This window comes from Tupaia chinensis, unplaced genomic scaffold (genome assembly GCF_000334495.1).
Source record: "Tupaia chinensis unplaced genomic scaffold, TupChi_1.0 Scaffold142716_1, whole genome shotgun sequence".
Taxonomy (NCBI): domain Eukaryota; kingdom Metazoa; phylum Chordata; class Mammalia; order Scandentia; family Tupaiidae; genus Tupaia; species Tupaia belangeri.
This window is the reverse complement of record NW_006202562.1, coordinates 598,963-612,591: the sequence shown is the minus strand read 5'-3', so window position 1 is coordinate 612,591 and position 13,629 is coordinate 598,963. Positions and strand designations below refer to the sequence as shown.

The following is a 13,629-nucleotide window of genomic DNA, read 5'->3' as shown; positions in this document are numbered from 1 at the left end:
CGGGATGCAGGGAGCGCCGGGGGCTGCGAGGTCTCGGGCCCTGGCCCTGGCGGGGCCACCACACGCCCCCCTAGCCGGCGATCCCGCCCAGACGCTCCTGGGCGTCGGGCTGTTTTGCTTTCAGTTTGTGCGCTTGTCTCCAAGCCCAAGGGTGCGTCAGGCTGCTGACAGTAAAAACGGGTGCTCTGGCTTAGGACCTGGGGCGCGGGAAGCCTCTAGGATGAAAAGGAGCCTTCACAGAACCGAAGCGACTGTGGGAGCGCGCGGAGCGCTCAGGGGTCCAAGGACCAAAGGTCGGCGGGGTCTGCGGAGGAGGCTGAAGCCCAGCCCAAGTCATAAGCGCTTTGCCCCACGAAGAGTGAACCCCTTCCGTGCTGGACTGTCCCCTTACCAGGCTACAGGGCTGGATGGGCAGGGGGTGGTGCTCAAACCAGGAGTCTGTGGAGGCCTGAGCCCTTGGCCTATGCTCAGGTCACCCCACTGCCTCTGTCTGAGGGAGGGGGGATCGCTTCCTGCCGGGAAAAGGCTAAGGGAAGCAGACACTTTCCCTCCAACCTTGGCGGATTTGAAAAGGCTGATTTTCTCTGATTGCTCCTGCATCTGTGGCCCAGCTTTGAACCCTGGCATTTCTAGCTCTGTGGCTTTGGACAAGTTCCTTAGCTCCTCCGTGTCTCATTTTCCGTGTTTGAAAACTAGAATGCTTGCGCTCTCGCACTCTCTCTCTCTCTCTCTGACCCTAGTAAAAAACAAAGTCGATAAGGCCTGTGAAAAGTCTGCCCAGGGCTGGTGCAGAGTACGCGCCACGCTGGACCGGGTGTTTTCCTTGTGAAGCCGGGAAAGACAGCCAGAAACTGGCAATGAAACTGGTCGCTGCCAGGTCCTCAATATCTCAACGAACACACAGTAAAGAACGTAAACACCCGAGAGACGTGTGGAAAACTGGTTTGTTGAGTTCTTTGGGTCAGGAAAGTTTCCTCCCTGTTAGTTGGAACTTTGTAGAGAGAAACAGCCTGCCCCCCAGAGGAGCTTCTGCCTGGTCAGCCACCAGCCAGCATGGGCCCATGCGTGTGCCTGTGCGTGTGCGTGGTGCTGCTTCCTGCCAGAGAACAGAGGCCAGAAGGCTGGAGAAACAGTGACAGTGGGCAACACACGTGTGCCTGCACGGTGCCAAACACCTGCCCTGCGTTTCCTACTTAATTTCAAAGTTCTCTGGGCTGGATGATGGTACAGCAGCAATGCCCTTCCAGGCTGACCCACATGGGGAGGTGTCAGATTTGTGCCTGGAGACACTCCCACCCTAGCACACTGGGCCCTCCAGTGCCTAAGCTCCAGCTCTAGCTGAGGCCGGGTCTGGATCAAAGTGTAGGGACCCTATTAGGGGTGCCCCCTTCTCTCTGGCTCTCTTGCTCATGGAAGAAGTAAAATAAGTCATGCTAGCAACCCCCGCTTGATCATCAGCCTCCGGCAAACAAATAAGGAAGCTGGACTCAGAGCCAGAGAGGCACTAAAGGCTCCTGGTTGTGGACGGGGGAGCGGGACTGGCACGCAGCACCCTTAGCTTGGCCCAAATTCCTGTTCTAACAGAATATGTAGAATTGTAAGTAGATGAGGACCTTACTGCAGCAGGCTGGTGGTCCCAAAGGTGCACCCCTCTGCTGCACGGTGGCACACCACTCCTCCAGGAGGAGAGCACAGCCGGCATCACTGAACTCTGGAAGTGGAACCTGGCGCAAGTGACACTTGGCAGTTCCAGGCCCTGAGAGGCCTGAAAGGCCCAGCAGCTCCGGCTCCAGCTCACCTGGCAGCCAGCTATGAGGAAGCTGGTCAAGCCTTGTGGAGGAAGAGATCCCAGGGAAGGATGGACCTACCCCAAGACCAACTCCCAGAGGCCACCTTAGCTGTTCTAACCCCACACAAGGCAGCCTCATGATTGACTCCAGCTAAGAACCTCCCAGTCAGACCACAAAATGGTAAGAAGTAATAATTGCTGTTGGTTTAAGCCCCTAAATTTTGGGATGGCTTGTTACTCAGCAGTAGATACCTGATACAAATAGGACCAAAATAACACATGGGTTCCCTTTCACTCATGACCTCTGTTTCTTGGTCCCCCTTTACTGGGAGCTTTTTATAGGCCCCAAACTATTGGAATGTGCCAGAGTTCAGTCCTCAAACCACCCCTTTTCCTCTCATCACTTGGAATCAACAGCCAGTTTTCTTTCTTTTTCTTTTTTCTTTTTTTTTTTGGTTTTTACCACAGGGCATGCGCACTCACTGGAGAGAGACAGAGAGAAAGAGAAGGTGAGAAATCATCCCCTGGAGGAATGGCCACACTGCAGTCTCTTCTGTTCTCCTCTCAAGATTTTGGGCATACCCACATGCCTGGCATGCTTCCCAAGCTACTGGGTCCAGGACTTGAACTGCAAAGTTGTCCATGGGATATCCAGCCAGACTTCTATTCTCTGAGTCTCAAGTTCGTATCTTTAGTCTGAAACTTTTCTCCAAACTTCAGCCCTGTATTCAAATGTCTAATTAAGATCTCTGGCATGCCATATTCTGGGAGTTCTTCCTTCAATCACTGCTCTTCCATGCCAGTAGATGGAAATCACATGCTGTCTGTGTTTATCTTCTTGTCATCCCAGTTCCTGCCCCTCACACTCCACGTGCAACCCTCAGCAAGTTCAGCAGCTCACCTTCCTAATATTCGGATATTTGGAATATGCAGCTGATCGCTTCCCCACCCCCACCCTCACAGCCAGGCCCCTCCTTCATACAAGCCACGCCTCTCTCTTTTTTGGATTACTCAGGAAATTTCTAATTGCTTCCACCCTTGTCCTCTACACCCTAAACAGCACGACCATGAGTTCTTTGGAACAAAGTTCAGATGAAGTTGTTCTGCAATTACAACAACCCAAAGGCTCCCCAGGTCCTTCCAAGTATAGGCCACATCCTTCCCTGACCCACAAGGCCATATCCTCACTACTCAAAGGACAGTCCTAGGGGCCAGCAGGTGGCATAGCAGTTAAGGTGCTAGATCCCACATAGTCAACTCTGTGGTTTGAGTCCCAGAGCCAGTGGCTTGAAAAACACACCAGGCAAGTGTGCATGCATGCCCAAAATTCCAAGAGGAGAATGGAGGAGAAGGGACTGTGGCATGGCCACCTGTCCTGGTGGTGTGTATAGGGGGATTTCTCACTTCCCGTCTCCTCTCTCTCCCTCCGTCTGTCTCACTCTCCTATGAACGCATGCACCCTATAGCAAAAAAAAAAAAAAAAAAAAAAAAAACAGCAGCCCATGGACAGGGAGCATGGCGCCCAGTAGATTGCAGAGTGCCAGCTCCTATCTCAGACCTACCAGCTCCAAGTCTGCATTTTCACAGTCCACAGCAGGCCCTTGTGCACATTGGGGTTCAAGAAGCCGCCTTGCCTGACCCAGCCCCGCCCTCTCCAGGACCCCGTCTCTGTCTCCTGCGCCTCCCCTCACTGGGCTGCAGCCACGCTGGCTTCTGTCACTCCCACCACCAGGCAGGTTCTTGCCTCAGGACCTTGGCTCACGGTGTGCCTTCTGCCCTGAAAGCTCCAGGTGTCCACACAGAACCCCCTCATGTCCTTCCTGTCTCTTCAAACGCCACTTGTTTAAGAGGCCCTCTCCATAGCCTACACATCACCACTCCCACCCCCACCCCTCATCCAGCCCTGAGCTCTGTGCATTACTCTCCCCTCCTAGCAAAGAGTCCTTGAGAGAAGAGATGCCAACAAGACCTAGGCTGAGTCTGAGCCTCCCACTGTGAGTCAGGGACCTCCAAGGGCCTGCACGGCACTTCCCGCTCTTTTCCTCCTGTTCCTGTTCCCTGCACCCTCCCGCTTCCCCCTCTACCAGCACTTCTTTTCAGTGACAGGATATCTGTGTGGCCTTCCCATTGGCACTGTTCAGAGCTCAGGACTGTCAATGGGACAAGGATGAGGTGCAACAGTCCCTGTGCGGGGACAGGAGGGACATATGGACAGACGCCAGTAAAAACCATATCGAGCCATGCCAGAATCGTTCTGTTCAAGCCTTCCAGGTATAAGAACCAACAGCTTCCCTTTATTTTAATTGCCCAAGGTCATGTGCACTCACCAGAGACAGACAGAAAGCACCGCCCAGTGGGCAGGGAGGAGCTAGGAAAATGAGGCGCCTGCTACACCCAGTCAAAGGATGGGAATGCAAAGCACAGTCAAGGCAAGAAATCCAGAAAACGACGTTGAAGAGAATCAGAGGAAGGGGAGAGCCCCAAAGCTGGGAGTCCGGGAGAGGCCTCACGAGATGACAAGGCTCCCCCCCACTTCCAGTTCCATGTCCTGGTGTCCCATGAAGTCACAGAGGACATGAAGGGCGTGATGTCGGTGTATAACCCCTTCAGCAGCAGCAGGGCTCCGTGACCCTGCACCTCTGCTCCACCATGCGCACCCTCCTCCTCCCCGAGTTCTCCCAACCAGCAGGGCACAGGACAGCACAGCACAGCACAGCACAGGACAGCACAGGACGGGACAGAAAGAAAGGATCTTGACTGGCACGCAGTAGGTCATCAGGAAGGAGGGAAGTGCCTGGAGCGGCTCGGGGGATGCTGAGGTTGGTGTTTGCAGATGACTTGGTGGGCAGCTTGGAGGAGGAGGAGGCGCACAGGCCTCGGGGCAGAGGCTGGGACAGCAAAGAGAAGCACACTTCACCCTATACTTCTCACTCGTCTGACAGGCCAGTGGCCCCTAGCCCCTAGCCCTCAGGGTTGCATCCTGTGGGTTCATTGTCCAGCACAGGCCTGGACCGGTCCATGCACTCAGAGCCAGGTATCCTGATGGCCACTGGAGGCTCCTTTTCCCCTAAGTGATCTCAGAGCCAGATGCACTGCTGAGCAGTCGAGCAGACATGGCTCCAAGGCCTGCTTCGCAGTGTTCTCCTTGTTCCTTGGCTCCTTTGAGGCAAGAGGCTACAAAGGGAAGGGAGGGACCCCAGGGACAGTCTTTGGGCACAGCTGAGCTGCTGTCCCTTTGCCCTGTCCCCAGATGGCAAAAGCAGCTGAGACCGTCATCACATCCCAAGTTCCTACCACCCTGGAGCTTCCCCTTGGACTTTCCAGCCTCTTGGACCAAATCCAGGTGTGAGGATCTATGAACCAGCCCGATTTTGACGGGGACCTCAGGCTGGGAACATGCAGCGATTCCCCAGCTGGATGCTGCTTTCGCTGAGGCCAGTCCCAGTAGGTCCCAAGAAAGACTAGACATGACCCCAACACTGGAACTGCTGCCGAGCTCCACACGCATGGCTGTGTACTTCAAGATAGTCAAAAGAAAAATGAAGTTTGAGGTGATGGGCATGTTGGTTTGATCAGTAACTTTGTATTCATGGACTGAAAAATCACACTGTACCCCATCAATTTGTACAATTATTGTAACAATTTAAATAGTGTTGGTTTTAAAAAGAAGAGGCACCAGGGAGGGAGCAGTTCTCAGATGTTCACTGAGACAAGCAGATACTGTCCATGAAGGAAGAAGGCCAGATGAACTCTGAGAAGAAAAAAAAAAAAAAAAAAGAAGTCCCAGCTGGCGACCCAAGAGAAAGTGTACTTATTGATCACGAGCAGAGTTCCAGGAAGTGTAATGTGACTGACACTGCCACCTGGTGGTAGACTCCCACCTCTCTAACTTAAAGCTGGTTTCTATGTTGTCACCCTGTCCAGTCAACCTGACACTGGTAATCTTCTACAGGGCAAGTCCACTAGAACATACGCACTTCTTCAAGTCATGTCACCATCGAAGGAAGTCAGGGAGCATTTCCTTAATAACAAGGTCCCGTATATTTGTTTTCATCTCTGTGAATTAATCAACACAGACCAGCTCTGGCAAAGCAGTGAAATACTCTGGTTAAGGAGACAGGAAATCTATTATATGTGGCAGATAGACAGTCAATAAAGGTGTCAGACTGAGTGCATGAATTTTACTTTTTTAATAATGGAGTTATTTAAAAGTCTGATAAATAAGGAAAACACAAATTCCTTTGTTGAAGAGAAATTCTCAGGAAGAGCCCTCTACACCATTGAGAAAGGAATGCAAAAAGTTGATAGAAGGAGGAGAAGAAGAAATATAGGTGAGGAAGAAGAAGGAATAAGTGGGATGATAAGTCAGAAAACAGAAAATAAGATCAAGGGATATGTCCAAACATTGTATCAGTACCGCTAATTACATTTCCTCCGTTAAATAGAAATTATAGCATGGAGTCGAAAGGATAGGAAGTTTGGAAATGTGGATACATGATGTGGGTATAAAATACACACAAGCACACACACATATACACACACTTGGAGTCTCAATAAACTAAAAATTCTAGATTTTCCATAATTAGTGAAAAACAATCCTAGATTCAGAAAGTACATAAATTTCAAGCAAGTTAAATAAAAATGGAACCAGCACCTGTACACATCCGAGTGAAACTGTTTAAAACTAGAGACAAGCAGGAGGTCTTAAAGAGAAGACAGAAGTGACAATTAGACTCCCAGCTGACAGTCAAATAGCATCTTTTAAATTCTTCAAGAGAATAATTATCATTAACAGTTAATGAAGTCATTTTCCAAGAACAAGTAAAAAAAGACATTTTTGGACAAGCAGAATGAATAGAGTTCTCCACTCTAGAGTAGAGAGATACAAAATAATTACTCCCGAAGGAACAGAAAGCTCCTCAATGATGGTCTGAAATGGAAGGACAGCCAGCAAGGTGACTGTTACTCTGCAGTTAAATCCAAACCAACGGTGGTGACAAGAAGATGCACCAATCATGCCATTCAAAGAAAAGATGAAGAAAAGTATTTTGCACAGTAGCTAAAAGAGTGGATTGTAAATAGTCTCACCACAGAGAAATAACATGTATGTAAGAAGATGCATATGTTTCATTGTTCTACAAGGTATAGATATATCATAACACCACACCGTACCACATTAATGTATACAATTATTATTTATCAAAAAAAATTTTTTTTAAGTTTTAGACTTTTGGCCATAGGGTGTGTGTGCTCACCAGAGAGAGACATAGAAAGAGGGAAAGTGAAAAAGCACCCCAAAGAGGGGATAGCCATGCCACAATCCTTTCTCCTTCATCCTTTTCTTGGGATTTTGGGCACACACACGCACACATACACACACATACTCAGTGTGTTTTTCAGGCCACTGGGTCTGGGACTCAAACCATGGAGTCGCCATCTGGAATCTACCATACCACCTGGTGGTCCCAATTTTTTTTTTTTTTTGAAGAGGTTTTTGCTATAAGGCACGTGCGTTCGCCAGACAGACAGAGAGAGACATAGAGACAGAAAGCGAGAAATCTCCCCCCGGGGGGATGGCCATGCCGCAATCCCTTCTCCTCCATTCTCCTCTCGGGATCTTGGCCACGCATGCACAGGTGCCCGGTATGAGTTTAAGCCACAGGGTCCAGGACGCGAACCGCGGTCGACTATGTGGGAGTCCAGCGACATAGCCATTATGTTAACTGCTGGTCCCCCAATTTTTTATTTTTATTTTTTAACGTTTGGTTAGTTCTGAGTTTAAATTTAATTGATGTGGGCTAACTACAGTGCAGTGGGAACACACAGACCCACATAGAAAGGTCCTTGGTTCACATCCTGAGATCTTCCTTTGCACACGTGTTTGCACATGTGCCCAAGGTCCAGGCTGAGACAGGTGGGGCACAGTATTAAGATCCTGTTATGAGTTTCTTTTTATCCAGCGACATCTCAAAAGAAATAAATAAACTTAAAAAAAAACTAATAGATGTTAAGATTTCTATATTAACCACAAATAGAAAGAGAATATACGATGTCTAATCTAGTAGAGAGAGAAAATGGAATAAGAAAATGTCAAGCAGTCTGCAAGATGGAAAGAAAGAAGGGAACAGCAGATGGCATAATGTTTACATCATTGGACTCCCACATGGCCACCACGGTTCAAGTCCCAGACTCAGCAGCTTGATATTCACACCAGATGTGCGTGCCTGCATGTCCAAAATCTCAAGAGAAGAATGGAGGAGAAGGGATTGCAGCATGACCATCCTCCCCAGGGGGTGATATCTCACTTTCAATCTCTCCATATCTCTCTATGTTTTCAGCGAGTGCACACACTCTATAGTGAAAGTCTCTCTCTTTCTCTTAAAAAAAGTTTAAAAAGATGTAAAGAAAGGAGAAACAAATGTAACATAAACAAGGAGAAAGGTAGGAATCTTTTAAAAATAAACACAAAAATGTAAATTTGTGAAAATAAAAATTTTAATATTGGCAATTATAACCAACATAAATGGAATAAATTTTTAGTTAAAGGCAAAGATGTGTTGGAATGGATCTTATTTTTTTAATTTTTAGATTTTCGCTGTAGGGTATGTGTACTCACTAGAGAGAGATACAGAGAGAGGGAAAGTGAAAAACTATCCCCTAGCAGGGATGGCCATGCTACAATTACTTCTCTTTCATTCTCCTCTCAAAATTTTAGACATGCACTTACACTTGCCCAGCATGATTTTCAAACCACCAGGTCTGGGACTTGAACCACAGTCAGCCATATAGGAGCCCAGCATCTTAACCACCACACCTCCTACTGGCCCTCAAATGGGTTTTAAAAAGCCCCAACTAGAGTGGCTGGCAGGTAGCATGGTGGTTAAGGGCATTGGATTCCCACTATGGCTGACTATGGTCCAAGTCCTGGGCTTGATGGCTTTCTTCCTCTCTCTCTCTCTGGTCAAATTAAAATAAAGATAAATCAAATAACTTTTTTTTAAAAAAAAGCCCCAGCAGGGAACCAGCAGTTAGCATAATGGCTATGTTGCTGGACTCCCACAGAGTCGACCGCGGTTCGTGTCCCGAACCCGGTGGCTTAGAACTCATGCTGGGCGCGTGTGCGGGCATGCCCAAGATCCTGACAGGAGAATGGAGAAGGGATTGCGGCGTGACCATCCCCCCGGGGGGTGATTTCTAGCTTTCTATCTCTATGTCTCTCTCTGTCTGGGGAGCGCACACACCCTATAGCGAAAACCTCTAAAAAAAAAAAAGCCCCAGTTAGGGGGCTGGACAGTGGCATGCAGTGGTAAAACATGATGCATATGGGGACCAGCAGTTAGCGTAATGGCTATGTCGCTGGACTCCCACGTAGTCGACTGCAGTTCGCGTCCTGGACTTGGTGGCTTAAAACTCAAGCTGGGCACATGTGCGTGTGTGCCCAAGATCCCAAGAGGAGAACGGAGGAGAAGGGATTGCAGCATGGCCAGCCCCCCTGGGGGGTGATTTCTCGCTTTCTGTCTCTCTGTCTCTGTCTGTCTGGCGAGTGCACGTGCCCTATAGCAAAAAAAAAAAAAAAAAAAAAAACCATGATGCATATGGGTTTTTTAATTTGTTTAAGAATTATTTATTTTATTTTATTTTTCAATTTGACTAGAGAGACAGAGAGCCACCTGTCAGCCCCAGTTTTTTAAAAGAAGTTTTTGCCTCATGGCACATGTGCTCACAGGGGAGAGGGCAGGGAAATAAACAGAGAGAGTGAGAGGGAAAGTGAGAAATCGCCCCCTGGGTTGATGGCTGCAATCCCTTCTCCTCCACTCTCAACCTGGGACTGGGCATGCGCACACATGCACCTGGCGTGTTTTCAAGCCAGCAGGTCCAGGACTTGAAACACAGTCAGCCATGTGGAAGTTCAGCTATGTAAGCACTATGCCAACTGCCAGCCCCCACGTGTTAGTTAGCCTAAGCATTCCACAGTGACTCAAAGCATCAACCTATATAACATAAATATATACCATTTTTATTTGGCAATTAAAATTCTAGAAAGATACATAGAAAAGAGGCAGTGCCATGGTTTTGGGTGGAAGGGCATGAAAGAGAAGTCCTCACGTGTCAATGAGGCTGAATGGGAAGGGTGGGTCACAATTACGCGAACAAAGACGTTTCCAAGCCTGGACTGACATCAGGGACCGGAGGAGAGATGGCCCTGGTTAGTTACTTGAGGGTGAGTCAGAGGCAGGAGTGTAGAGAAGCATAGAAATTCCTTGACACACAAATGTTAAACTCTGAATTTAGGTGAGGCAAGGCAAAAGCATATCAAAAGCGTCTGCCAACAGGTGGCGCCAGAGTGTTATTTACGAAGGAAAGAGGAGTTGGCAGCCAGACCGGGATGTAATTGTGGAGCTGGCGAGAAGCCGAAAAGATCAACAATGGCACTGTATCCACATTCCCTGAAGTCCGTTACTTAGTCTGGTCGGTTGTATGGACCTACTTGGCACGATTATGGTTTGTTCTCATCAACTAGGTAATCGACGTGGAAAGGAATGTAATAATCCTGGGAGCTCGGCGCTGTACCTGGGAGGTCGGCGTTGTGCCTGGGAGCTCAGTGCTGTACCTGGGAGCTCATTGCTGTACCTGGGAGCTCTGCGCTGTACCTGGGAGCTCATTGCTGTACCTGGGAGCTCTGCGCTGTAGCTGGAGCTCAGTGTTGTACCTGGAGTTCATTGCTGTACCTGGGACCTCAGTGTTGCACCTGGGAGATTAGTGTTGTACTCAAGCCAGCAGGTCCATACCTGGGAGCTCATTGCTGTACCTGGGAGCTCAGTGTTGTACCTGGGAGCCCAGTGCTGTACCTGGGAGCTCAGTGCTTTCCCTCCTAAGGTTTCTGAGCCCTTTGTATAGCTGGGAGCCATACAAGTGGGTCCAGCAGTGGTGACCATCTACCATGACAGAGGAAAACTGGCACACTTACATAGGCAGAACAAAGCCACCTGCAAAACTCCAGACGGCAAATTGCAGCAGTGTTAGAGAGTGTGGCTGAAGGGGGCCAGGTCTTGCATAGAGCTGAGGAGCTGGGTGCTGTCTGATAAAGTGCTGTACCTGGGAGCCTCAGCGCACAGAACTTTAAATTGGAAAATGAGAGCATTTCACGTCCGGGAGAGGTAGCTGCCCATTAAGGCCACAGGAAAATCACTGTAGCCCTTGGTCTTTTCCCAGTCTCTGAGAAGCTTCGCAGACCCCTGCACCATCTTCTTGGTCAGCTCAAAATGAGACTCCAAGAGTCAGAAACACCATCTCAATGGCCCAGAGTTCATTAGTAGTCATTGCAAGGCAGGCAAGAACTTGCAATTCGGAAAGACAGAGCATAAAGAGAGCTCCTCTCTAGACCTTCAAAGCACTTAACATTTGGGTTCCCAGGACACCAACTGAAAGAGTTTGCAAATGTCTAAGTAGGTGAAAAGTGATGTATTGTTCTATCAGTCTCCTTCAACTTACGGATTTGAAAAGTAGCATGTCTGCTTATGACCAAATTACGACAGGTCTTCAAAAGGTCATGGAAAAATGTGTATTATAAAAACAACTGCACAAAAGTGTTTTATTAAATTATTATTATTAAGTTTATTTCTCTCATGAGAGTGAGACCGAAAGAGAAAGGCAGGTGGGGCTAGCAGGTGGCGTGGTGGTTAAGGCATTGGATCCCACATGACCAACTATGCAGTTCAAGTCCTGGACCCAGCTTGAAAATCATGCAAGGAGCATGGTCGTCTGTACCCAGAATCCCGAGAGGAGAATGCAGGAGAAAGGCCTGTGGTGTGACCATTCCCCTGGGGGTGGTTTCTCTCACTCTCTCTCTCTCTCTCTCTCTCTCCAGTGAGCGTCTATACCCTATACCCAAAAAAAAACATCAAAAGGAGGAGAAAGAAAGAGGAGGACAAAGGCAAGCACTTTCAGCAGAGCCTCTCCCCACAACCCCTCCAGCCTTTCCGCCCACCAGGGTCACGTACAGATCAACTGGGACCAAACCCATGACCTCCACATGAGTCCAGCTCCCCATGAGCGGTATGTTTCTACTATACACTGAACCAGCTCAATTTCAACATGTTTTCCATACAAAAGTAAACTCACTTTAATTCCACTTTCTCCATGAACTTTTGAGCCAGCGTGCGACTGTGAAATAATTGATCTCTATTCTTCGGAAACAGAGAAAGACACAGAATCTGAGGGACGTTGCAGATTAAAGGGACATCACAGGTGTGGTGGTGAGGCACTGCACTCCCACATGGCTGACCACGGTTCGAGTCCCAGACCTGGTAGTTTACTTTTTTACTTTCATTCTCTCTCTCTCTCATGAGTCCAAATCTTAAAATAATAATAGTAATAAATATAATTAAATAAATATAAAGGGATATGATAATCAAATCAAAACATGATTCTAGACTGGATCATGTATGGAAAAAGAAAATTGCTATAAATAACATTATTCAGTCAACTGGCTAAACTGGAACAAGGATGGTGTTAGCACTAAGATTTAGAATATTATAATCAATATTGTACTATATAAATGTAATGTTCAGATTAGAATGCTTCAGTGAACTCAACATTAGATATTGCATTTGATACTGTGTTGAACTGATAAAAGTTTTTGTTCTGATTTAGAATTCTGTCTTCCACTTAGAATTAGAATATTGTGTTCAGATTTACGATATTGTATTTATGTTTTCTGAAGTGATAGCTACTCAGGTTTGTAAAAGAATGTCTTTATTCTCAGAAACAACAGTATTAAAAGATAAAGAGGAGGTAGGCAATGTAGTGGATAAGGGCACTGGATTATCACATGGCCAACCATGGTTCAAGTCCCAGACCTGGTGGCTTGCTTTCTCACTTTCCCTTTCTCTCTCTCTCTCTTTCTGGTCAAATCAAAAAATAACAATAACAAATGGAATTAAATAAACAAATAATTATTTTTTTAAAAAAGATTAAGGGGTAGATTATGTATGCAACTTACTCCTAAATGGTTCAGGGTTTCAGGGGGGAAATACATAAACACTCACTCACACACACACACACACATACAAACACACACTCACAGAGGCACTTCAAAAAGTTTGTGGAGGGACCAGCAGATGATATAAGGGTTATGTCACTGGACTCCCACGTGGCTGACTGATTCGAGTCCTGGACCTAGCAACTTAAAAACTCACACCGGGCATGTGTGCATGTGTGCACAAAATCCTGAGAGGAAATTGGAAAGAGAAGGGATTGTGGCATGGCCCTCCTTCCTAGGGGGATGATTTCTCACTTTCTGTCTCTGTCTCTCTCTCTGGAGAGCACACACACCCTATTGCAAAACTCTCTCTAAAAAAAAAAGTTTGTGGAAAATAGAATTAAATGAGTTTATTTTGGTGCAAAAATTTAAAATCCATACATAGCTTCCTCATAATATGCACTTTCCACAAACTTTTTGAGAATAATATATATATATATATATACACATACACACACATATATATGTATTTTTATAAACATATATATGTATGTGTGTATATATGTTTATAAATGTACAGAAAGACAGAGAGAGAGAAGCTATGGTTTGATGAATTTTGATGACTAGACATACAAAATTTTAAGCAAGATGAGTTGTTTTAAGCCACAGCTTTGGGGTATCCAGAGCATCTTCTAAAACAAAACACCTAAAATCTTTGCAGTTTTGTTTTTCACATGTATACCCTTAATCCGCCTGGAAGTGTGTTCCTGTAAGGTGTGAGGGAGGGGTTCAGTTTGGTGAACAATGTCCAAATAAGTTATCAAAAACTCCCCCCTTTCCTGTGGCCAGTCCCCTCTGT

General features: G+C 47.1%; 1 long non-coding RNA gene across 1 annotated transcript in view; it reads left to right on the top strand.

The window, feature by feature from the left end:
* The window catches only part of LOC106733291 (uncharacterized), a 14,239-nt gene extending 2,318 nt beyond the window's left edge, over positions 1-11,921 (top strand). The window contains exon 2 of the long non-coding RNA XR_001369422.2: positions 11,658-11,921. This is a non-coding gene — a long non-coding RNA (uncharacterized LOC106733291). The remainder of the gene's footprint in view (positions 1-11,657) is intronic.
* Positions 11,922-13,629: the final 1,708 nt, after the last annotated feature.